At 32.3% G+C, this 27,019-nt stretch overlaps 1 protein-coding gene across 9 annotated transcripts in view; it reads right to left on the reverse strand.

Annotated features, from left to right (window-relative positions):
* The window catches only part of LOC142333395 (dynein axonemal heavy chain 12-like), a 124,127-nt gene that overhangs the window by 76,679 nt on the left and 20,429 nt on the right, over positions 1 to 27,019 (reverse strand). For 3 of the 9 annotated variants that reach the window (XM_075380443.1, XM_075380440.1, XM_075380441.1), the window contains exon 1: positions 6,519 to 6,861. The exons of 1 other annotated variant lie outside the window; for it this stretch is intronic. The gene's annotated coding sequence lies outside the window, so the exon portion shown is untranslated. 5 more of the 9 variants (XM_075380435.1, XM_075380434.1, XM_075380439.1 and 2 more) reach the window with 4 other exon arrangements.

The raw sequence follows: 27,019 nt of genomic DNA on the forward strand, positions 1-27,019 counted from the left end.
GTGAAATTTTGTACTAACATAGGTTTTATAACCGAAAAGAATTTACGACTATTACCGTAACGAAATATTCCATCGTTTCATGACGGTAATCGTTTAAATTGCTTGCGGTAACAACCGGATTATGTTCCTTTCCTATATTTAAATTTACTACGGTCAAACCGTTGATCGATCGAATTCTGACACCATTTACAGTTTTTGAAATTAAATTTTCTACAAAAAAAGGTCTCTCTCTATCTTTTGCGATACTATTTGGATTATCGGTAAATATACCTTTGAATCTTCGGCGTACATTCCTTTAGACTTGCCCTTTAGATTCAAACACCTTCAGTTTTCAAATAAAGTCGCTTGCTTTACGCTCATGTAGAAAACAACGTATATATACATATTCCAGAGAGAAGAACTGTAATTCTGTATGCAATTTCAGCGTTTAGATTAAAGAAAATTGGTCATTTTCTTGCGGTGTTTGTCGGATAACGCTATGAATCGTGCAAAGTACATTTTTACCCGTACGAAAGAGCGTAGAAATAACGCTCAATTACAGTTATTTTTTTTAATAGCTTTCTTATGCTCGAAATCCTATTTAGATGAAATTTAGTAACTGAAATCTGATAAACTTCCCGTTATCCAATCAAGCTGAAATTTCACGTGTGTCATCTAAACAGGATTTCGAACATAAGAAAACTATTAAAAAAAATCATACACGTTTGGCACGAATGATAATATAATATACCGTATTTAATATCGTTCTAAAACAAACATGTCGAACATTTGTAAAAACATATTTATTTGTTTACTTACGGGTAACAAATCATATGTTTCGGTAACTAAGGGTGTGTTGTGGCAGCGAAACGATTTTGTTACGATTACAAAATGGATTTGTTACTATTAACTATCGTTACTGATTTTTTACTGTAAGTTATCTGATTTTGTTACGACGACAAACCGATTTGTTGTAAGTAAATGAATTCTGTTACTATAACAAAATCATTTTTCTTCGTGTAGTGTATTTTCTCATCGGAACAAAAAGATGAAACTAGAGTACAAAACAAAAAAAAAAACTGCAACACACCGTAAAATACGGTTGGAGAAATAGCATGAAAAGCGAGCGAATGAAAGCGAAAAGGCAAAACGGGCGAGATTTGGCGAGTTGATTTTTAGCGGGCGAAAGTTGAGTTTTTATTTTATTTATTACGCGCCCGCTACTAGAGTAAGAAAGAATGAGAAAAAATTATAAACCGATGTGAACGAATCGATAGCATTTGAACGAACAAGCGAATGCGGCAGACCAAAAAGTAAAAATAAATAAATTTAAAAAAATTTCTCTAAAAAGTAGGAAATAATTTTTCAGTAACTGTAATATAATCAAAGTAATTTTCAATATTTGTAAAAAGAAATCCATTGCGGCTCATAAAATTTTACTGAAGAATTGGAATAGGTGTTCTGCGAGGATTAATAAAGGTAAAAATTGAACAAAAATTAAATTGATAAGACAAAGTAATATTTTGTGAGCGCAAAATTTTTACTAATGTTGAAAATTTTTACAAATTACAAATATTTTCTAGTTTTTAGAGCAATTTCGTTTTAAAAGAAACCCGTTGTTTAACAATTTAAAAAATTTTTTGTACGTAAATATATCAAAAATAAGATACAAACCCTTTTGGGGCATAACTATCAATATTCCTGCAGAAGTAATTTTTAAAATGTTATCAATATCCTCTTATGTAAAATTTTACATACACGCGCGCGCGCGCACACACACACACGCATGTTAGGATTCAGTATGTAGAATATGCAAGCATTATTAGTGGTATGTATTCCTGGTTGAAGTCTTTGTTACGTATGTTATTTTATTCAGTTTTAATTAAAAAATCACTGTTAGCATTTACACTTAACATTGGCTAATATAATATAATTCTGGAAGAATATTTATATTGAAATAATTTTTTTATACGTATAATAAAATAAAAAGTTTGTTTTTAAAAAACATATTTTTACACGGATTTGAATACTAGATCGTGGATACCGGTGTTCTTTGGTGGTTGGGTTTTCAATTAACCACACATCTCGGGATTGGTCGAACTGAGAATGTACAAGACTACACTTCATATACACTCATACATATCATCCTCTGAAGAATTATCTAAACGGTAGTTACCAGAGGCTAAACAGGAAAAAGAAAAAGATGTACAGTTAAACCTGCAAAATATTCGACATAATATTGATATGTTTATTTGATGATATATTTTAACAGTTTGTTAGTTATAAAGTTTAAGTTTCTGCAAATATCTTTTTAATAACATTTTTCATTATCCATCATAATGACTTTCTCCGTTACTTTTACTATAGTTTTATCAGTGCTTTCTTGATGAGTAATTAAAATCATAATCCATACATAGTTATACCTAAAACAATATTACCCTAAAATATGTAATTGGTTTTTATACTGCAAGATAAAAATTATTAAAAAAAAAAGAAGACTAATCCTGATTGTACACATCTACCTAGAATAACAAAAAATAGTCGAGCGAGTTTTTCTTTATTTTAACGGCATTTTTTTCAGATTCATTAGTATAAAAAAATTAGGGTTCACATACAGAGATAGAAGAACAATTGCTAACATGTACAGGAACCAAACAGCAACAGTAATAATTGAAGAGCATAAGAAAGAAGCCGTAATAAGAAAGGGAGTCCGACAAGGATGTTCTCTATCTCCGTTACTTTTAATCTTTACATGGAACTAGCAGTTAATGATGTTAAAGAACAATTTAGATTCGGAGTAACAGTACAAGGTGAAAAGATAAAGATGCTACGATTTGCCGACGATATAGCAATTCTAGCCGAGAATAAAAAGGATTTAGAAGAAACAATGAACGGCATAGATGAAGTCCTACGCAAGAACTATCGCGTGAAAATAAACAAGAACAAAACAGAAGTAATGAAATTTAGTAGAAATAACAAAGATGGACCGCTGAATGTGAAAATAGGAGGAGAAAAGATTATGGAGGTAGAAGAATTTTGTTATTTGGGAAGTAAAATTACTAAAGATGGACGAAGCAGGAGCGATATAAAATGCCGAATAGCACAAGCTAAACGAGCCTTCAGTAAGAAATATAATTTGTTTACATCAAAAATTAATTTAAATGTTAGGAAAATATTTTTGAAAGTGTATTTTTGAAGTGTCGCTTTAAATGGAAGTGAAACTTGGACGATCGGAGTATCCGAGAAGAAAAGATTAGAAACTTTTGAAATGCGGTGCTATAGGAGAATGTTAAAAATCAGACGGGTGGATAAAGCGACAAATGAAGAGGTATTGCGGCAAATAGATGAAGAAAGAAGCATTTGGAAAAATATAGTTAAAAGAAGAGACAGACTTATAGGCCACATACTAAGGCATCCTGGAATAGTCGCTTTAATATTGGAAGGACAGGTAGAAGGGAAAAATTGTGTAGGCAGGCCACGTTTGGAATATGTAAAACAAATTGTTAGGGATGTAGGATGTAGAGGGTATACTGAAATGAAACGACTAGCACTAGATAGGGAATCTTGGAGAGCTGCATCAAACCAGTCAAATGACTGAAGACAAAAAAAAAATTAGTATAGTCAGCGATATGAAATTTAATATTACTTTTATGCGTTATCTTGTACTCGGGAGTTACCACCTCATATAGCCTACACAGGCACCCGACTACATCAAATATAGAAATAATATTAAATTTCACATCGCTAACTTACTATATCATGAAAATGTGCTTGTAAGAAAAGAAAGAAAAACAAATATTTTTTGTCGTTTTTCATTATTATTCTAGGTAGATTTTTGTACAATTAGAGTAGTCAGAATTATTTTATTTAGGACTTTTTTGTTGTTTACATAACTTTACCTGGCGTACATTTTTGTTTTTATCTCGAGAATGAAAAATATTTCTTTTTTTATCGTTTTATGTTCAATTAATGAAATATTTTGCTTTTACAAGGGGAAGGTACATCGGTTCGAATCCGACTTCATTTCCTTTTTTAAAAAAAATGGAAAGTACATAAAATTTTATTTCATTAATAACTACTGATTTTTTTTTCAAATTTTTTATTATTATTGAATTATTTATTATAAACCTTTTTTACAATCAAGAGGTTAATAATTATTAATACATCAATATAATTTAAAAAGAAGTTGAAAAAAAAGATTTCACCGGTGCTAAGGAGGGAATAAAAAAAATTCCCACCTTACAGTTAAGAAAACTTCAAATTTACTCAATACGACAATGTGAAAAAAGTTTCACATGTTTAGCTTACGACAAGCCCCGTCTTACAATTCCAGCAACACTCCGGTCATCCCTTGCCGTACGGGTTGGTTATATCAAAAATTGTGTCTGACAATGTTTTACGTAACGTTTAGACGATTAAAGAACACTTTAAAGCGATGCGATACTGTGCCTATTAAGGGAGGTGTGATTTGTTTTTTGTCTTCAAAACTTCATTTTTTCTACCCCCTGAACCAATGATTGGTGATATCAAAAAACTTTACTTACAAAAGTTTTAGGCTCTTATCCAAAGAATCGTAGAAACATAAACGAATTCGATATTTTACTTAATAAAAAGGTTATAGCAATATTTTGTTTTTTTTTCGAAAAAGCCCTCCATTTCCATCCCCATCGTCCGATTTTGGCCGTTAACAAACTCGTACGAGATTTTGGGTCGCATCTTTTTTTCAGGGAACAGTTTGAAAGTGATTTGCGGAAAATTACGGCAGTTATCTTGTCCATGAGAAAGTTAAATATATATATATATGCTTTTGAGCTGAAGGTGGCTTTGGAGTCTGGAGGATGTGAAACGCGAAGATATATCAAAATTTTCCCGAAGTCGAATCACGGTATCCATTACAATAGGTTGCTTTCTAATGAAATGTACCTAATAGCTTACCTACCTCCCAACACATTACGAATATACTAGTTGGAAATCAGAATAAAATTAACCTGTTTATCTTATTTATTCAACTAGTTTAGAGGAACATATATCAAGACTTGAACATGTTTTTGATAGCGTTTTTAAAACCCCGCATTTAAAAATACATATGTAAAATTATATAAATGTGAAATTCGTTTAAAAACAAATCGTGAAAGAATTCCTTTAAATTCAGAAATGAATTTGACTCCAACACCTAAACCACTAAAAATACTTCATATCGATAGGCTTTGTTTTTTTGTTGTTGAAAAACAAAAGATTTTGTCAATTTAGATAGTTTTTTAGGTATACACAAGTATAATGGATTGAAAGATCACAATTAACAGAAGCAGCTGATAAATTATTAAATTAATCTACCCGTCATAAAATACCTGAAAAAATTTATTTCTAATGATACCGAATTCAATAATTCAAAAATGAATGCGGATATATAAAATTAAAATATATTTTACAAGCACAACATCCATCGTCAACGTGAAAGATTTCAGTCTACGGTAACTGAACATATCAGAATCTTTAATAACCGACAAGAAATTAAAAACGATAGTTTTAAAAATGAAATAAAATATGCAGTTATTGCGTACAAGAGTAGTATTTATTCTGTTACCAAATTAAAACGGTTTGAAAATTTTACGGACATAACCCAACTTCATTGTTAGAAGCAGATATACAGCGGCAGATAATAAACGATTACGTCAAAAATCATAAAGTAAAGATGATGAAGTAAAGAGAAAAATAAATATGATAAAGGAAAAGTCAGTTCGGTGAAAAACAGCACGACATATACAAAAAGTAAAATACATTTAACGACCTCGAAAGGTTAAACAGATACAACAGAAAAATCCTCCGATACAGAAACTAATCTGTATTTAAAATATCTTGCAGGTCCTAACTATTAATTCGGAAACGGGCCCGATAGAATTAGATTTAGCCAGATTAGAGGCTTTTTACCGGTACATTTATTCATTATGATAAAGTAGTAAATCTATTTATAAAATTTGAATAATATTTAAGAATATTTATTAAATTGTTTTAATTATACCTTTTAATTATAAATTGTATAATGTAAGTAAAAACAGTCATAAGTCTAGAGATGGAAGTAATTATTTAAAATTTATTACTCGTTCGAAAATGAATAAGTTAAAAATAGTCTTGGTAAGTAATAAAGTAAGAAATAAAAGACGAATTGTTAATGGTCTCGGTTCGATTGTTTAATTCTTTACTACCAATTTACATGCTTATGATGGAGAAAAATATAAAAAATTGTTAGAAGAAATAAAACAAAATGTTATTGTAAATCAGATTAATGACCGGTAGTCTCTTAGTACAGATATTATGAGTTTCATAAAACAGTTAGTATAATTGAAGATAATTTTATGGAATTACGTAATATGTAAATCGTTCTGTTGAATTAGAAAAATTAAGAAATGTAACAGAATTAATTAGTAAAATAAAGTTTTTTTTTCAAAAATATTATTCGTTAAAAGAAATAACTTATGTAAATAAAAAATATAGATCGTCTTGTAAATTAATAAAATTAAAATTAGATTTTCAAAACTTACCTTATTTTACATCCGATATCCAAAATATAAAATTTTGAAAAATGTAAATTAATTATACACCTTTATCCACTGTTACAAAATGTATTTGAGTTTATTTAAATATTTCTCCCGATTATGAATTCATGTCTGCTACTTTCAAAATGCTATAATTACTGTGAATGTTTATTTTCTAATAATAATTTTTAATGAACACTGTGATACAGAATTTATAAATATTTAATTATTTAATTTTTAAGAACGTGCCTTTGATAAAGATGCTTTGGTTAAAGATGTAGTCCAAATACTGAAAACTTTAACCTAGATCAGTAACCAAAGAAATTTTAATATAACCGTTTTAAAATGAACCCACCGTGTTGGTCTAGAGGTGAACTTGTCTTCGCAGATCAGCTAATTTCGAAATCGAGAGTTCTAAGGATTTGAACAGTAAGATCGTGAATAACTGTGTTCTTTGGAGAGTTGGGTTTCAATTAATCAACACACCTCAGGAACGGTCGAGCTGTGACACTGTCTGTACAAGACTACACTCATTCATCCTCTGAAGTAATAATACATTATGCGGTTCCGGAGGCTAAACAGAAAAAAAATTAAATGATTATTTTTTTATATAAAAAATGTTAAAATTAGGTTGTGTTTCAATCGCTACTGAGATACATATTATTCGATAAAACTGCATACTACTCCTTCCTGTAATAATCCGACTGGATTTGGATTCACCTTTGATAAACATGTACATATTGCCAGTTAAAAAGTAAAAATCTACTTTTTGCAAGGAGAGGTTTGCACACTCGGTCCTGAGTTCCATTCCCGGTTTGACTTCATGATTATTTTATACATATAAAATTTAGTTACTTTAATCTCGTTTACTTTATCTAGTGAAAGGTTACGCTGTTATCTTAAAATTTAAAAATAAAAAAAATATAAAATAAAATGATCGCAGTAGGATTAGAATCGCTGAAAAGAAAATATTACAATATAGAAATATAATAAATTACAAAATACCTAAATTTGAAGCAAAAAAATGAATTATTTTCGTAAAATAACCGACGTAATATTTAAATTGACAGGTATATTACCTCCGATAAACGATCTATGAATGTTCGGTTAATCGAAATTTCAGATATTAATTTTAAAAAACAGTTACTTCAATTTAGATATTTTAATGTTATTTCAGCTGCAGAAAGAGAAACAAAGAGATTTGTTTAACGTTAACTTAAGAATACTGAAAACAACACGAACGTTCGGATAAATGAACGAGAGAAGTCGGTAAACCGAGAATCTTATAATTAAAATACCTATAATAATTCGATTTTAAATAACAAGATTAATCCACAAAATAAACCGGCTTTCCTCTTTTTATTGTACTGGTACTTAAAATAAGTTATTTTACTTTGTAATCTTAAAAGCAAATTTTTATCTAGCGGACCGGCATTAATTTGTACGAATTAAATAAATTATTGTATTATATTTCACAACTTATATTATGAAAATAATAATATTAATTCGCTATTACTTTTCTTTCTTTCTTCTTATGACCCCCGGAATGTTTACTACAGTTTAAACCTCATTACTATCACTACTATATAAATAAAAATAAAAAACAAAAAACCTGTAAATAAATAGCCTAAAAAAAACTTTTTTTACTAGATTTAATGTAGTTGTATATATCGAGAGATATCGCCTAAATCGAATGTTTATGTCTAAATCGATCGGTTTACAAACCAATTTGGTAATTTGTAAAAAAAAAAATTAAAATATTTAGTTCATTTAATTTTCACCATTCCCGTTTATTCTGTCACCACATTATTTAGTACCGTGCTATTTTTCTTAGTACAAAATACTAATATTTAAATTACTTACCGAGTTTGTGTAGAAGAATCCTTTTCTATTTCGTTTTTGTATTTATACAAAATATTCGTAAAACGCAAGATAAATTAACTACAAATAATGCATTTTTCATCGACGTAACACGATGTTTTGTTGCATGTAGTAAATCAGATCTGACTGTTCGGTACAGAAAGAGACAAATAACGTATGAGAAAGACAGCGAACGAGACGGGTACAGCAGCTAGCCGGTAAATAACGCACACAGCAAACGCAATATAGACTACTTCACTTGTGTCTTAATACATCTCTCGTAATCACACTACATAAAGTTACCCCGCTCTTTTCTTTATAGTTTATTTTGATTTAATGTCGTTTTTTGTTACTGATAGTTCTATATTAACGTAAAATTATTTGGTTTAAATTTTCGAATAAACATTTCATTATGTCCCATAGTTTTAAAATATTTACAATAATAATATATTTAAAATGGTATTTTTTATTTAATAAATAAGTTTTACAACAAATAAATCGGTTCGTTTTAATCGATCAGAATCGCACCATCTGAAATAATTTTTAACTAAATTGATTTCCGAGGTGTTAACGAATATTGAATACGATATTTAACATTTTATTTTTGAATCGGAAAATTTTCAAGTTTCGGAACCGTCTAAATTTTTTTTAGCTCTTACCGGTAGTTTACATAGTTTAATGCCCACAGGAACTCTTTATAACAGTATTTGTAAAACAACAAAATTTGATGTATTCAAATATCAACCGATGAACCGAGTAAATTTATTGATTTATTCAGCAATAAAAATATTACTTATTTTAAAGACATTCTGGCGGTGTTTAAAATCGTTATATATAGTTAGTCATGTATCATAAATATATGTGACAATGTTATTTATGATAAAATAATCACAACTCTTCTTCGTAAACGTACAAGCCTATCACTCCCTCTCTCTCTCTCTCTCTCTGTGTGTGTGTATGTATGTATGTATAAAATTCATAAACCTAATGGTTGATAATTCATTTATCTAATGATATCTGACATGACACGAATCACAAATCGCTTCTGAAAACGACGCAGCCAACTTAAGAATAACAAGTTCTCATGCTATCTCCCAAATAACAAAATTCTTCTACCTCCATAATCTTTTCTCCTCCTATTTTCACATTCAGCGGTCCATCTTTGTTATTTCTACTACATTTCATTACTTTTGTTTTGTTCTTGTTTATTTTCATGCGATAGTTTTTGCGATAGCTTAAAAATACCACGACGAATGTACTAGAAAAGTACAAAAAAATATTTACGAATGCACCGTTCTATTCTGCGTCTGTTACGAAACAACGGGGAAAAATCTGTAGCGTGTTAAAATATACCTGCTGCGTTGTTTATAAAGATTTACTGTATTATCGTTTACGGGCAAATTCTCTTACTAAAAAACTAATCGGATACAAGATAAAACTCGATAAAGACAAGCAAAAAAAAAAAAATTAATACGCTACATTTTAAACGGATTTAGCTTTAATATGCTGCCGATAAATTTGTTGGAAACGGAAGAGAAAAACAACAAATTAAATATTTTCTACTCCGCTTACGTAAAAATAGGAGAAACTTTTTTTTTCCGGTTATAATTTTCTATTTAGCGCAAAATGTAAATACCGGACAAACGGGCTTAATACAAGATATTGTAAACCACGATTTCCAGAGAAACAATCGTCCCTTAAAAACAACTTAAATTTCTACAACAGCCAGCAAATCGTGCCGATTACAGGTTGTGTTGTTTACGGCGTAAAATTGTTGGAGGAATTATCCAAGAAACAAGAAAGAATTTCGAACAAGCTGAAAAATCTCTAGATATCGCCGGCGCATTAGAAGTATTGAAAATAAAGAATAACGAGCAAAAATATAGCGCTGAATTTTATAAAAATTTACACAAAGGTAACCGGATCGAATTACCTGTAAATTCTAGCGTAGAAGTGTTTGGTTTTATAGTAATAACAACAGAGAAATTCCCTATTGTTGCGATTTACTGTAGAAAGCTAGGAGAAAAAACTTTATAATTTACTGTTAAGGGACAATTTAAGCGCAGATTAATAGAATTTAATGGAATGCAAAGTTGGGAGGAGTCTATTACTCCCTACTTTATCGCAGAACCTGGACAGAGTCCCTTGCTGCTGGATCATTCTAATCGGGCTTGTTTTTTTAAAAAGGTTATTTTTTAATCTCGGATCTAATTTTTCAAGTTTTGTCTATTATTATTTTAGTGAATTTAAGACGGATTTAATTGCATTCCAATCCGTTGTTAAACCAGCGTTATCGAACCCATTTCATGGGCCGACCGCGGAAGGCTAGGCTTATAAAGCCTCTCCTCCCGACGTAATTCCCCTTCAGACCGTCCACTTAAGTCCTTTCGGTGCTAACTCTTAATAGGCTAGCAGGAATACGCCACAACGGGGCACTACCTGTAAGGAGGGAGCAATGCGTCCCCTTTTCCGGAGGAGTCGCAATTGCTGGGTTATTTTATCTTACTGTAAGTTTTGAAATAGGAGAGGTTGTGTAGAAGCTCTTCATCCTATCTGGTATGGCTGCCCTTCAGGACGCATCTTTGCTGGGCTCTGTTCCGGACTCCAGTCCGTGATGTTGAGGCGAGTGGTTGGTCTTCCTTCTTCTTCTCCCTCTTCTTCTTCCGAAGACCTCTTCGTTCTTCTTTGGCCTGCACTTTCCAAGAATTGGTAGTAACCGAAGTTACATACCATTAACCTTGGAATTCCCGAAGCCCCGAAGGGCTGAACGGGGGAAAGTGCAGGTTTCTTCGTTCTTCTGTGCTGTCAGTGGCTGCTGGGCAGGTGGCTGCTGGGCTTGTGACAGCTGGGCTGATGGCTGCTGGGCTCGTTCCCTCTTTCTTCTTTCTTGAAAGGAAAGGAAGGTAATAGGGAACTTACAAATGGTGACACCTATTCGCGATCGCATTTTTGGGGCGGCGATTTTCTGGAAGAAGTAAACAGTAATTATTCACTCCACGTAATCATTAACCTTCAGACACACGTGTGTCTGAGAAGGGGTTGGGGGGACCGCGTGGCCGCAGTGAAGAAACCATTTGTTTTTGTGGTGGCTGTAGAATTTAATAAAATCGCAAAACAAGAGGGATTTATACAGATGTCTTATAAAAACAATTATTTCCACTACTGGCCTAAAGAAACACCATTTTTCAAAATACAATCTAAAGAACATATGTGTACCACAAAGGTTTTTAAGTACGTGGATATTTCTGTTACTAGTCCCTTCGAAAGCTTAACGATTGGGAAAAAGAAAATATACAGAAAAAAGAAGAGAAAGTAAAAATATCTAAAGAAATAGTAGAAAAAATGCTGCGCAGACGTTTTACTTAAGCGCTAATTTTACTGTATCTAAATGTAAAAAATAGAGGATTTAGAAGAGGGCGTTTATACTATTAATTCTATAACAACAGATTTTAGAGAAAAAACACGTTATGCCTTTACTTTAGAAGAGAAAGGGACCGTAGAATACGTTTCCAATTCCTTTATGGAGAAAGAACCAGACTTTAATTTTAGGTTTAAATTTTTTTTTTTTGTCTTCAGTCATTTGACTGGTTTGATGCAGCTCTCCAAGATTCCCTATCTAGTGCTAGTCGTTTCATTTCAGTATACCCTCTACATCCTACATCCCCAACAATTTGTTTTACATACTCCAAACGTGGCCTGCCTACACAATTTTTCCCTACTACCTGTCCTTCCAATATTAAAGCGACTATTCCAGGATGCCTTAGTATGTGGCCTATAAGTCTGTCTCTTCTTTTAACTATATTTTTCCAAATGCTTCTTTCTTCATCTATTTGCCGCAATACCTCTTCATTTGTCACTTTATCCACCCGTCTGATTTTTAACATTCTCCTATAGCACCACATTTCAAAAGCTTCTAATCTTTTCTTATCAGATACTCCGATCGTCCAAGTTTCACTTCCATATAAAGCGACACTCCAAACATACACTTTCAAAAATCTTTTCCTGACATTTAAATTCATTTTTGATGTAAACAAATTATATTTCTTACTGAAGGCTCGTTTAGCTTGTGCTATTCGGCATTTTATATCGCTCCTGCTTCGTCCATCTTTAGTAATTCTACTTCCCAAATAACAAAATTCTTCTACCTCCGTAATCTTTTCTCCTCCTATTTTCACATTCAGTGGTCCATCTTTGTTATTTCTACTACATTTCATTACTTTTGTTTTGTTCTTGTTTATTTTCACGGGATAGTTCTTGCGTAGGACTTCATCTATGCCGTTGATTGTTTCTTCTAAATCCTTTTTACTCTCGGCTAGAATTACTATATCATCAGCAAATCGTAGCATCTTTATCTTTTCACCTTGTACTGCTACTCCGAATCTAAATTGTTCTTTAACATCATTAACTGCTAGTTCCATTAAAGATTAAAAAGTAACGGAGATAGGGAACATCCTTGTCGGACTCCCTTTCTTATTACGGCTTCTTTCTTATGTTCTTCGATTGTTACTGTTGCTGTTTGGTTCCTGTAGATGTTAGCAATTGTTCTTCTATCTCTGTATTTGAACCCTAATTTTTTTAAAATGCTGAACATTTTATTCCAGTCTACGTTATCGAAAGCCTTTTCTAGGTCTATAAACGCCAAGTATGTCGGTTTGTTTTTCTTTAATCTTCCTTCCACTATTAATCTGAGGCCTAAAATTGCTTCCCTTGTCCCTATACTTTTCCTGAAACCAAATTGGTCTTCTAACACTTCCACTCTCCTCTCAATTCTTCCGTATAAAATTCTAGTTAAGATTTTTGATGCATGACTAGTTAAACTAATTGTTCTGTATTCTTCACATTTATCTGCCCCTGCTTTCTTTGGTATCATAACTATAACACTTTTTTTGATGTCTGATGGAAATTCCCCATTTTCATAAATATTACACACCAGTTTGTATAATCTATCAATCGCTTCCTCACCTGCACTGCGCAGTAATTCTACAGGTATTCCGTCTACAGGTTTAAAATAAAAGCAGATATACTAAAACGTGGGGAAAACAGGGAAAAAATCGTGTTATTTTCGTCTTGGGATGAAAATCTAATCGAAAATTATTTTTAAGAGAAGTTCTTTTAAAAATAACTTCTACAGGAAACCACCAGCGGTGTCCTTTGTGCCACTTACATTCGCACAAAACAGTTCATTTATATATATTTAAAAAGAAATCGGTTAATTACGTGTTTCCACCTTTTGCTTGCATACCTCGCATTTAATCCATCCCCAGAAACAATGTAAAAAAGTAAGGTGATCTAGGTAGCGTCCACCTTCATTTACCGGTAAAATTTTTATCTAAGAATTGTCTTGGTGTATCACGAATGAATTAAGACGATTTTTAGATGAAATATTTACCGGTAAACGGATTGAACGTAGCCGTGAATATGTTGTTGTTCCGTCAAGTCGATAGATTTCAGTTCGTTTTATCGATGAGAAATTTTCAAGGGCTTTACGTTTAAAACATGTTTAAAAATTCCGGATAATTTCTACTTTTTGTTTTAATATGAAAGGGCCTATTAACCGGTTGTCGATCGTGCCGCACCAAACGTTGTCCGAAAGCGGTCGCTGGAAATTTAATTCGACTACAGGATGCGGGTTTTCTTCAGAACACCGATAAGTATTCGGTACGTTGTTTACGCCATTAAGAGGAAAAGTAGCTTCGTCCGAAAATAGAATAAATGGAATTAAGCGGTAACAATTATTAACCCGTTGATAAAATTGCAGTCGTCTGGTATTGTCACCGAGCCGGAAGGGTTGAACTTTTTGTACATAAGGAGTCATAATGCCGTAATGACTTCCATACACGATTTTGAGGAATATTACGTCGTGTAGAAATTCTTTAAGCTGTTAGCCGGTTGTAGCACCTGATGAATGTTTTTTGTTGCATCGCTGTTTATCGGTTGACTTTCAGATGAAACATGTGCTCTGGGATTAAAAATTCCTCTAAAATACTTTACTAATCGTCCAGGATACCTACGTCGGTATTCTTCCGCTGAAGCCGGACCATTTCTATCGCAAAAAGCCGTACACAAAAATCATATCGGCATATTCTGCGTGACTGAAGAAACGCCGTATTTTTTCAAAACAAAAAATTCCAAACAGAATTTCACTTGTTTAAATTCAATATCAATTGGAAAAATGTAGGTACAGTTTAGAGTACAATAAACAAAAATACTACATAATATGATTTTCAAAAATAATTTAACGTAATCAAATTTTTGTCAAAAACAACTAAATCGCTAGGAATTTATATATATATATATATATATATATATATATATATATATATATATATATATATATACATGTATATACAGAGGCATATCTCTCCTGGATTGCACATACAAAATCCTGTCGAGAATCATATACAACCGATGCAAAGACCAACTTGAACTGGAACTTGGGGAATACCAAGGGGGATTTAGGCCATGGAGAGGTTGCCCGGAGCAAATAATATCCCTAAAACTTATGATGGACTTATATAAAAAACGGAAAAAACAACTAATAATCACCTTCGTCGACTTTAAAAGGGCCTATGATTGTATACACCGACCATCCGTGCTGAATATTCTGAGAAACCTGGGCCTTCACCCTAAACTCGTAAACATGATAAAATTAACTTTAACCGATACCCAGTCCAGAGTGAAATTCAGAGGTGAACTCTCTCGACCCTTCTACATAAAAACTGGATTGAGGCAAGGAGACGGCCTCTCACCACTCCTTTTTAACTGCGCTCTCGAATTTGTCATGAGAAAATGGTATGAAATAAATCCCAAAAATATAAAAACGGGTACTAAGAAAAACTCCGTCACACTAAATCGCCTAGGATTTGCAGATGACCTCGCTCTTTTAGCAAATAATATTCAAGAAGCCAAAACACAAATCATGAGCCTTCAAAACCTAGCACAAAAGATAGGGCTTCATATCTCTTTCGAAAAAACTGAACTGATGGCCATAGATCCTCTGGTAATAGAACACATTACAGTAAACGATCAGAAAATTAAAATAGTAAAACGATTTAAATATCTAGGGGAAATAATAACTTATAAATTAAATGAAAAAGTGACATGGCAAAACAGGACAAATAAAATGATTAAATCCCAAAAATTAACTCGGTCAACATATAACAAAAAATGCCTTTCTGCTAAAACAAAACTTAAACATTATAAAACTGTAGTACAGCCAGAAGTCACCTACGGAAGCGAGACACTTTTCAAAATCACTCAGAAAAACCGAATTGAAAAAATTCTGAAAATAGAGAGGAGAATTGTCAGAACGTGTATCGATAAAAAACACAAAAAAGAAGGCCGATGGTGGATCGTGCCAAACGAGGTGGTGTATCGAGAAATAGAGCCTGTTACTGATACTATGCGGAAAAAAAGAATCTCTTTCTTCGGTCATCTCATAAGGACACCGCAAACAAGACCGTCAAGAAATATCATTGAAAAGCTCTGGTTCCAAAAGCTAGAAGTAGGATGGATCAAAGAAATTAGAGAAGATATGAAAGAATCGGGAATTTCCCTGACCGACCTACAGAATAAAACTGGAAAAATTACAAAGCTAAAAGATAAAAGCATTAGATTTAAACAAAAGACAGACAAACGACAAAATACAACGAAGAGGGTGTTTACGGATGAAGAAATACTGGGCAGCTCGGAAGAGTAAAATAACACGCTTTTCTCAGAAAAGATCCAACTAAAATTGACTTAAGTGGTCCCATGTTGGCCGTAAAAGCATAATAATAATAATAATATATACATGTGTGTGTGTGTGTGTGTGTGTGTGTGTGTGTGTGTGTGCATGTCAGAATATCGTATTTAGCGTATGTAAGCACTATTCCGGTTTGTATTACTGGATTAGTTCAGGGAAATGTACCGATTGCTAGGCAGGGGGTGGCAATTATCATTATCGAACAAACAGTTGTGTACAACAATCCTAAATCCAATTTGGAATGGTAAAATCCTGCTGTGAAGTACTACAAGTGAGAGTAACGTTGACATCGTTCAGCGATATCGGAATAAGTTACTGAGAATTATAACAGAGGCTCCGTGGTTTACAAGAAACTCTAAGATACACGGTTATCTGAGAGTTCGGAGCGTTCGAGAGGAAATAAAAAGATTCATTAACAAGCACAAAATGAGACTGAACATCATACGAGCTAATTCGCAGTTCGAGTAATAGCGACAAAATTCGACATTTAAAACGACTGCATTTATTGGAGTCGTAAGGTTCTTCGAAATTTGGATTAATCTACTACATTAGGTCATTATACTTTGTCAAAATATCTCGTTTTGTTTCGCCGTTTCATTTTGTTTTCATCATTTATTATTTTTTTTATTTCCTTGTACGAAGTAAAGGATCGCGAAAAATTTTCGGTTATCAGATCTCAATAGAAATATGCATTTTGACCATCCGCGAATTCATTTTGACTAGTTTCGGCGTGACGTCTGTGCAAACGTATGTACCCTTTTTTTTTTATAGAGGTGGAGGACCCCGTTTACGGGCGCCTAAGCAATGTCGGGCTCGCTAACAGGTTCCGCCAGTTATAACAAAGGGCGTATGTATACCTGCGCAGTACCGACTAAACCTCCATCCCTGGCTTCCCCCTTCCTGGGACTGCTTACGTATGTACCTCGCATATCTCAAAAGGTTAGCTATAGGATGTTGAAATTTTTAATTTAGGATTGTTGTAACATCTAGTTGTGCAACGTCCCTTTTGATTGCGATCGACCTAATCAAAAACGTCCAAAAAAGCACAAAATCCCCAAAACTGCAGGTCTCAGTGAAACCTTTTCGGCGATATATCATAAGCGGTACTTATTTTCACCGGTTCCAGAGTTATAGCCAAACAAAATGTTCATCGATGAATTATTGGGATGTTACAAGAGGAAGGCACATCGGTTCGAATCAGACTTCATCTCCTTTTTTTAATTTTTTTCTTTCTTTTAATGTAAATATATCGATTTATTAATAATTATTAACTTCTGATTGTAAAAAAACTTTTACGGTAAATAATTATTCGATAATAACAATAAAAACAAATATCAGAATTTATTAATGAAATAACATTTTATGTACTTTTCATTTTTTTTTTAAATGCGTATATGTAAATTTAATAGGTGTACAAGGAAGTCATGAGAGGGTCCACGTCAAATTTTTTTCTCTTTTTTCTGATATTTCTTTGTTTCGTTTGTTTTTTTTTGTGATTCCTTGTGTAACTGGGGGTATACTTCTTGGTATTTCTTTTTTTCCTTTTTACGTTACGGACTTAATCAATTTCTCGGACTAATCGGTGTATTTAACTATTTATCTTTATTATATACTTTAATGAACTATAAAAGATATGTATACATAAGCGTACGTGTATTTTTTACAATTGTATCGTATTGTATTGTATTTACAATTCTTAAAAGGATTCGATGGAGACCTCTCTTTGCACGGCTTTTGTTTATTATAATCAAATTTATTTGCGGTTCAGATTGTAAATAAAAATAACTTGCTTTGAAACAAAAAATTAAAAAAAAAAGTGTAATTTGATTCGAATGGATTTCTAGTGAACTCCAGCTATTTGACGTTTATAAATGTACACGATACGTGTACATTTATAAAATCTATGCTCCTAAATGGAAATTCCTGTATTCCTAAATCATAATTTATCTTCATTACATTTTATACGTAAAAATTTTAAATATATTTAATTAAAATATATAAATAAAATAATTATCGAGATCGGATCAGGAGTTTCTGATATACGAATAAGATTTTTACAAATATGCAAACAGACGGATATTCTATTTTATAGGGTTATAAAATCGACCGTCTATAATCATACATACGTCTTTTTGAAAATATTTTATCTTAAAAAATTATTCCAGATATAATCTACTAAAAATGTTGAACATCTGCAGTATTTAAAAAATAAATATTATATAGATAAAACGTAACATAAACCCCTCCGCTCGTAAAATAACAGAGATAAAAACTATCGTAAAAATGTACTTGAAACCAACACGTCCAAAAAAAAAGTCTTAGAACAAGAGAAAATCAATTATAATAATAAATTTTGTCAGCAAAATTTTGGGTTAGGACTATGCGAGAGAGGAGAGGAAGAGAGAATAAATTTTATATAATATTCGATTAAAAAAGTTAATTACATTTTCTATTCGGGTTATAATCGAAGATCGATCGGAAATTAAAGAGATATACGACAGTAGAAAAATTATTATTTATTCAATAATGAAATTAAAACTATTTACCGACATAATCCCCGCTAAATGTAGCCATCTTTCCGTGAACTAAGGATTATTCAACTCGGTATCTAACCCGTTCTTCTACCGCAATTTTTGACTCGATGGTTATTGCCGAATTTGGTGCTACGTAAAAACTTTTCGAGAGAACCGAACGAAAAAAAAACCTAATGGTGCGAGATCAGGACTGTAAGGTTAATGTGTCAAAAACTTCTGAATCGATTTCTGAATGACGTCCCACGTCTTTGAGAACTATTAAGGACTTTATCGTACAGATGAATTACGTTTTTTGTGAAAGAACAGGAACGATTCCTTTCCTTATAACAGAAGGAAATCGACATTTTGCAATAATATCTGTCGATAGTAAGTTGTTCTTTCAAATTAGGGACAATAAATTCAGCCTTTGTAATATCAAAGCAATTTTTTTTCCAAAAGAGTAACGGAATGAAAAAGCGCTTGAATGTCAATCCTAATGAAAAGTAACATCGTAACTTCCATTATTTTTAAACTGATTAATTTTAATTTCGATCATCTAAAAAGGATAATCACAATTTCATTTTTACTTCCTTGTACGAAGTAAAGGAATCATTATTTACCATCCCCGATCCATTTTGACTAGTTTCGGCGTGACGTCTGTGTCTCGCATAACTCAAAAACGATTAGCCGTAGGATGTTGAAATTTTGGATTTAGGAGTGTTGTACTGTCTAGTCGTGCACCTCCCCTTTTGATTATAATCGACCGGACCAAAAATGTCAAAAAAGCCCAAAATTCCATAAAATTGTATTTTGGACTTTTTCTAACTGCAGTAATAAGCCCTCATCGGGGGAGCTTTTCAACGATATATCATACGCGGTACTTATTTTCATCGGTTTCAGAGTTATAGCGAAATAAAATTTTAATTAATGAAATATTTGGATCTTACAAGAGGATGGCGCATCGATTAAATTACGACTTGATATGCTTTTTATTATTAACTTTTTTTTTTTAATTTAAATATATCGATTTATTAACAATTATTAACCTCCGATTGTAAAAAAACAACTTTTACAATAATTAATAATCCGATAATAAGAATAAAACAAAAACAAAAAATATGAAAAAAATCAGAAGTTATTAGTGAAATAAAATTTTACGTACTTTTACTTAATTACGGGTTTATGTACTTTTTTAATTTTATGTACTCACCACACACCTACTTGAGCGTCGTACTAATATAAAAATGCTGTTACGGACAAATAATGTGAAAATACGGAAATAATCTGATGCGATGTGGCGCCTACCCCGATGCAATTATGTAACCGTCAACTTTATTATAGAATTCGAAAATCGTATCTTATTTTCAAATGAAGTGCGGCATAAAATGCGTATACGTTATTTAATAGGCGTCTAAGGAAGGCGTGTGGTATCCGTATCAGATTTTTTATAAATAATCTTTGATCTCATTTCGACTTTTTTTTGTCTATTTCAATTAAAAAATACAACAGATTAAAGATGCGATGAATGTAAAACCTGAAGCGTATATTTATTTATATTTACATATACGCGAAAAGAAACTCGTATAAAAGTTCCAAAAAGTAAAAGAAATATTTTTACGGCAGTTCTAAAACAGCGAAGAATTTTTATCGAAGATTATTTTAGTACAAGTAAAAGTAAAAGAGAAAGTTAGGTAAAGAAAATTTTCCGATGAAAGGAAACAAGAAACAAGTGTGGAGCATAAAAAGGTAACGGGAAACATAGCTGTTAAAAACAATGAACACAGAAACGATAACCTAATTTGAACTGTGTAAACAAGCCGAGACTGACCGCTGTATTTCATAAGCTTCGTTCTGTCACCACGTAATTTCTCTGCGCTCCCCACCCCCGCAACAAACGTCCGGATAAACAACAAACCTTCAACCGCCACAGCAAAAATAAATTACGAAAACTAGCCCGCCCTCTAAAGTGCACTTCCTAGACTGCATTGTTTCATCTCTCGTAACACAACCAACCGACCAACGACAGCTTAATATTTATGTTTGTGTTCGCGAACACGAACTCGCAAACACACATTTAGTATGGATTTAATTCAAAAATTATAATTAGAGATCACAAAGTAACATATAATTAACAGAGCTGCCATACAGCTCTGAGCTGAGTTACAGCTCAGGCATCACTCCATAATCTGTAATACTTATATGAGTTTTACGCGTTAAAAAAAAAATAATACGCAAACGGGGGTACCGCACAGCGCTACTAGTTTAACCTTGACCAAAGACTGGTGTGGCGGCGATTGGAGAGGGTGACTCGCATATCACATCGCAAAGTAAAATGTAGACAGCGCGTCGGCATGTAGTTTTGTATATGATTGCAGGATGTTTATAACGTTATCCGACATGAATTAAACGGACATTTATAATCGGTTTTTTTTAAGTTAATTTATTTTACTCGCAATTACAACATCCAGAGTACCCGCATATTTTTTTTTCTTTTCCTCCGGACCAACCGTTATGTATCGCTTCACAGAATGAGATGAAATAGCAATTTTATAGCGTGTGAAAATATCATGCCTGACCGGGATACGAACTCGCGACCTCTGGATGAAAGGCCGAGACGCTATCACTCGCACCACGCGAGTTAACCGCTCACTATCACGCGCATTTTTTTTAAATTGTTTTTTTTCACGTTATGAATTTTGATAATAATGTAATGTAAGCGTAACCCGAAATCGAACCCAGAAAGTTTTATCCGACAGTACTATCTTCTCGCAATTATTATTTTCATACTGTTTACTATAATAAAATTAATATTAACCCGTAATTTAACAATCTGTTTTATTTTATTCGTTTATTACAATAAATGAAGCTAAATGTATTATAAAAATGACATTAGAGGTTACATATTAATGAAACGTGTAAATAGATTAGATTTTTTTTTACCTACGGGTCCACAGTTAAGTTATCGCTTCAGAGGATGAGATGAACAATTTGTAGCGCGTGTGAAAATGCCATGCCTGACCGGGTTCGAACCTGGGACCTCCGGATGAAAGGCCGAGACGCTACCACTCGCGCCACGGAGGCCGGAAAATAGATTAGGTTGCATAATATTAACCTAAAATACAGAAACATCTTATATTACAGATCTAAATTACAAAATAACTACAAATAAATTGAAAAAAGTAATAATTTAAATTTTTACTGAGGGCGGTAACATATATAATGAAGGGTCGGAAAGAAAAATGATGTATTAATTTAGTAATTAATATTTCTGAAAATCAAACAAATTCATGATGATCTTTTACTCTTTTTTCTATTTTCTTTTAAAAGAATACATTTTTTGTTATATAAGAGAATAAGTGTTTTTGATAAAAAAAACCTTTTTTATCAGATACATTTTTTATATAAAAGAAAACTGAAAAAAATCGGTTAAGATGACACAATGTAACGATATTTTTTTTAATATAATCGATTAAAAAAAATCGTCGATTTCGGAACAGTTACAATGAAAGAAGTTTCTAAAATTCTGTCATATTGGAAACCACATACTGTATTCATTCCATCAAAGTGGATTAATTTTTACCCCCCTATAAATCTCTGATGCGAGAGTAGTCTACATACATTTGACTAGGGACTAATAGCTCTATCTACGCTATTATCTATTTTATACCTGAATATAAGTTTTAAATATTTAACTTTAACAGTAAAATGACTGCTAACTAAGATCCAATTAGCAACAGTTCCAAAGACTGGACTGCAGGTCTATATGCCATCATTAGGTAGCCTAACGAGGTAGCACAAGAAAAATTAGTTAAAAAATAAAAATTGATTCATTAAATTTTAATCTCCCTCATCTAGAGTTGAAAACGATTTGTTTGTTTACGTCACTTGTATGAAAGGGACAATTCTGTTCATACATTTTGTAAATTAATCATAGTAAACGATATTTTCTCATTAAAGCACAATAATTTTTTTGATTTATTTATAACTGGAAAATAACTGATGTTTTTTTTTTGTTGCAAACCCCAAAATACATATATATGACAAATATCAGCACGCAGGAACCGATCAGAATAGATTACGTAATTGTAAATTTCTATGTTTGAGTTTATCGTTCAAAGAACTTTTATTCTGTTAATCCATATATCGATTGCATTCATTGTAATTTTCCTTATATTATATAAGCCTTTTTTAATATTGTATCAAAAATGTATTCATAATCGATCGTTAGAATTGAAGTAATATACTCGTGCTTGTAATGAACCACCGTGACACATAATGTGTTTTTTCATTCCATTCTTTTTATATTCTCTTCTGAAGACGGGTGTAACAGGTGAAAACCTTTCGATATATTTTATCGATAAGAGATTGTAGATTGTTGTTATTATTATATAATTTTTATTTCTTTTTGCAGGGAAAAAGGATGTATATCATCAGATGTGGAAGAAATTTATAAATCATAAAGATTTATTATAATTGAAATTGTAATATTATCGTAATGTATAAGTCGTTTTTACTATATTATAAGCCTGTAATGTGATATGTATCGTAGACATAAATATTGTTAGGCTGTTCTTATCAAGGTTTTGCCACGGTTTCCCTTGATACAATAGGGCAAATGCCGGAACAGTTCGTTTAGTTTTCCGTGGAATTTAATCTTTGATATCATTATTCTCATCTAAAATAATAAAAATAAATATTTATTTATAATTTTATTTTTTGTAGTTTTTTTTTTTCATTACCTGCTTAACGCCGAATTAATGTGACCCCATTTAACCACTAAAAGTTGAAATTTAGCTCAAATACTTTTTACTTCCTTTACTTCGTACAAGGAAGTAAAACGGATTAATTTTCTATCGGCTAAATGGCGCTCTGCGGTATTACAGCAACCGTGTCCGTGCTGCATTATACATCGGTTTCAAAACAAGCGGAATGGCAGAGGAGGGCTGATCGCACGGCCACCAAGGAACCTAACCTCATTAGATTTCTTTTTGGGAGGGCATGTAAAAATCATTATTCGGAAAAAAATCCGCAACATCAACCATCTACAGAAGAGGGTTGTTGCAGTGCGACGGTAGCATACATTACACTCGACATCCTGACGAGTACGTGGGAAGAGCCGGATTACCGTCTGGACATTTGCAGGGCAACGAACGGTACATATATCGAAGTACACCAAGAAAAACTGCAGAATCTACCCGTTAAGAGTAGACACTAATGTACAGTAAGTAAGTTATACTACCTTAAATATAATGCCGTTTAAATCGTACTTGAAATCAAACAGTTCTTATATAAACACTGTATGTATATTTATTTGCGAGTAAAATCATATTTCTATGGTTTGCATAATTTTTCCATACGCAACAGACATCCACACGTGGATCTAACTTACGAAGGATATCTCTAAAGTAAATTTAAAGTAAAGTTTTAAGCGATTCAACGGAACATTTTGGCTGATAGGTTATATATAGTAAATACAATTTGATGCTGTGTTAATAAATTGTACTAAATCGCATTAAGGTTGTGTTTATTTTTTAGTATAATACAATTTTTAACTGATTTTAATTTTTTTTTTTCATTTAATTAAATATTTTGTGACAATCATTGTCATGAATTTATCACGGTTATGTATTTATCATGATTTCCCTTGATCTATCCAGGAAAATCTTGAGCGGTTCTTTTACTTTCCCGTCTAAATAACGCAATAATAGAGCTGTAGTTCTAGAAGGAAAAAGTATCGTAATCTGTCCGATTTGGGCATATGCGATTTTCGCCGGATCTTGACGTTTTCGCATCTACGGAATCCAAAAAAACAGGATGGAAATTTTCCGAATGTTAATGTTCGTATGTACGAGTGTGAGAGTTCGTTGTTGGCCTCTAAATCTTCGACCAGATCAACCGGACCGATTTTGACCAAAGACGGTCAGTTTATTTCTATATATGGGGCGTTGATGCGTTAAATTTTCAACTTAAAAACTCAAAGGGGCGAGGCTGTAGAGCAAGGGCACCCTCAGTATCTCGAGATTTCACCTAATTAAAGTCGTATTTTTTTTAAAAATATAAATATTTGCGAAAACGCACACCTCCACCCCAATAAATGCTTTAAACTACTGCTATACGAGTATATTGTGGCGTCAAAGGCGAGCGGTAAAATTAAATAATATTTAAAGTGTAAAAAAAATAATTCGGACTGGCCGGGTCTCGAACTCGATCGCCCGGTTAATTAAGTACCTGGTGCGTTAAGCCTCACAAGCTGCAACAATCTTCCGACGATATAAGCGAAATTTGTTCTGTAACTTGTGAAATACATTAGTGCCGATTGTTGCCTCTAGTACCGTCACACCTGCGCGAATTAAATACGGTATGCGCGCGCGCGCGCTTTAGTTAGAATCATTGAATTAAGTAAACGAATAAATATATTTAAATAAAATAATAAATATTTTTAATTAAGTTGTGTGTGTAAGCCGTGCATCAGAATGTGAATAAAAAATTCACAGTCCGTTTATTTTATTCTATTTCTATAAAAAATTTTTTTTTTTTTTTGAGTAAAATCAAAACTAGTAAACGGTCGCATAACTTCCCCAGATTTCCTCTCGACTGATTTTTATTTCAAATACGCCATTGATATTTAGAGTACAATCGCGAAATATTTTTAAATATCGAGTAATAAAATTCGAGTCAGATTTGAACCCCTTTGTCAAATTACGTTTTTACTATAAAAATTATGCAGTATTGAAAGTATATCGAGGAAAAAATCAAATTTCTTAGTAAAACATTTTGTTTCCTAGTCGATCTCCCCTTTATCAAATTATACTGCTTTAGATTATTTAAAATTTAAAAAATATATATATAAAGCTGTAATGAGGATTACTTGAAATTACAAAAAAAAAACCTCAAGAAGAAAATATGTTTCTTCAATTAAAATTTAGATATGCTTAAATTCAAATAGTTGGCTGGCCAGGTAAAATTCAGCCAGACTGTAGATCCAAATAAAACGCGATGGTTTTATTTTCTTTATGAAATCTGAAGTGAAAAATCGAAAGAAATTGGTTTGAGAACTGTATTTTTAGTAGTTTCTGAGAAATCACGGTTAAAAGACAAACGATGTGTTGTACATTTCCCGCATTATATGCTTCCGTTACTGACCCGTTTCAAAAAGAAATTTAACATAGGTTGTTTATTTAAAAAACGATTAAATTATTTCATTCTACATAAACAATATTACTGTGCCGATAAACTCTTAAATTATACCGATTAGAAAAGTAAAAAAAAAAACTCAATTTCCTGTATCCTGTTAACCGTGTAAACAAATATAAATAATTTTCATTAACGCCTTTTGAATTGTGAATTATTATATATTTAGTCGCTTAATTTAGTTATCTCGATATTATTTCATCTGTTTTTATATTTATGGACTTTAATCGAACCTAACTTTATTTTTTAATCGATAGTGAAATTTGTCATGCCGACCTGATTAAGGTTTTACCACGGTTTCCCTTGATCCATCCACACAAATGCCGGGACAGTTCCTTTTTTTTTATTAATGAAATAGCGTATTTACGCGTTCCCGAGTATTATATACTCTTATATAATATATTATTCTACACTAATCTGAATAAAAAAATTATTTATTAACTTAATTAAACCCCAAAAGAAAAATTTATAGAGGTATCTTTTACTTTCACGTCTCGATTGAAAGTAGATGAATAACTTTAGGCGACAGAACAATCAAATAGTGTAGTGCGGTGGTGTGTAGCTTTTATTTTATATATAGTCAGTTCGATTCACGGTAAGGGTGTGACATTTTTTATCATATGATCAACATCTACATTGATTCACTATAAATGTTGAATATCTCTCTAGAGAGACTAAATTTGAACCGCAGTTCTGCTACGTCAAACATTAGACGTAATAACAACTTCCTGATAGCCGTGCACGATGACCGAATCGGTCGCTGTTACCATCTATCTATACCATGTTTATCGTTCATTTATTTTTTTTTTCGATCGACGAATTAATTCACCGCAGAAGCTTACAAAGAAACTTCTAAAGCGGGAACGAGAAAATGGAAATTTGTAGCGTATGAAAAATACAGTTTCTGGCCGGGATTAGAACCCGGTACTCTGAATGAACGGCCGAGACAGCTACCGCTCGGCTACGGAAATCGAGTAATTAATTTTATTTTTCGCTTTTAAGTCGGTTCAGCTATTAATTGATTGTTTTGTTATACGTTTACCATAACTAGGCGGCAATTCAGCCCACGACTTTCAGTGTAACAGGGGGAGCAGTTCTTTTTCCGTTGTTACAATCTTCATTCGTTTTATTTATTTAATTTTAAATATTTAGCGATATTTGGTATCAAACTTCTATGCGCGCGCGTGCGATTGTTTCAA

Source organism: Lycorma delicatula, chromosome 12 (assembly GCF_047948215.1).
Source record: "Lycorma delicatula isolate Av1 chromosome 12, ASM4794821v1, whole genome shotgun sequence".
Classification (NCBI taxonomy): Eukaryota; Metazoa; Arthropoda; class Insecta; order Hemiptera; family Fulgoridae; genus Lycorma; species Lycorma delicatula.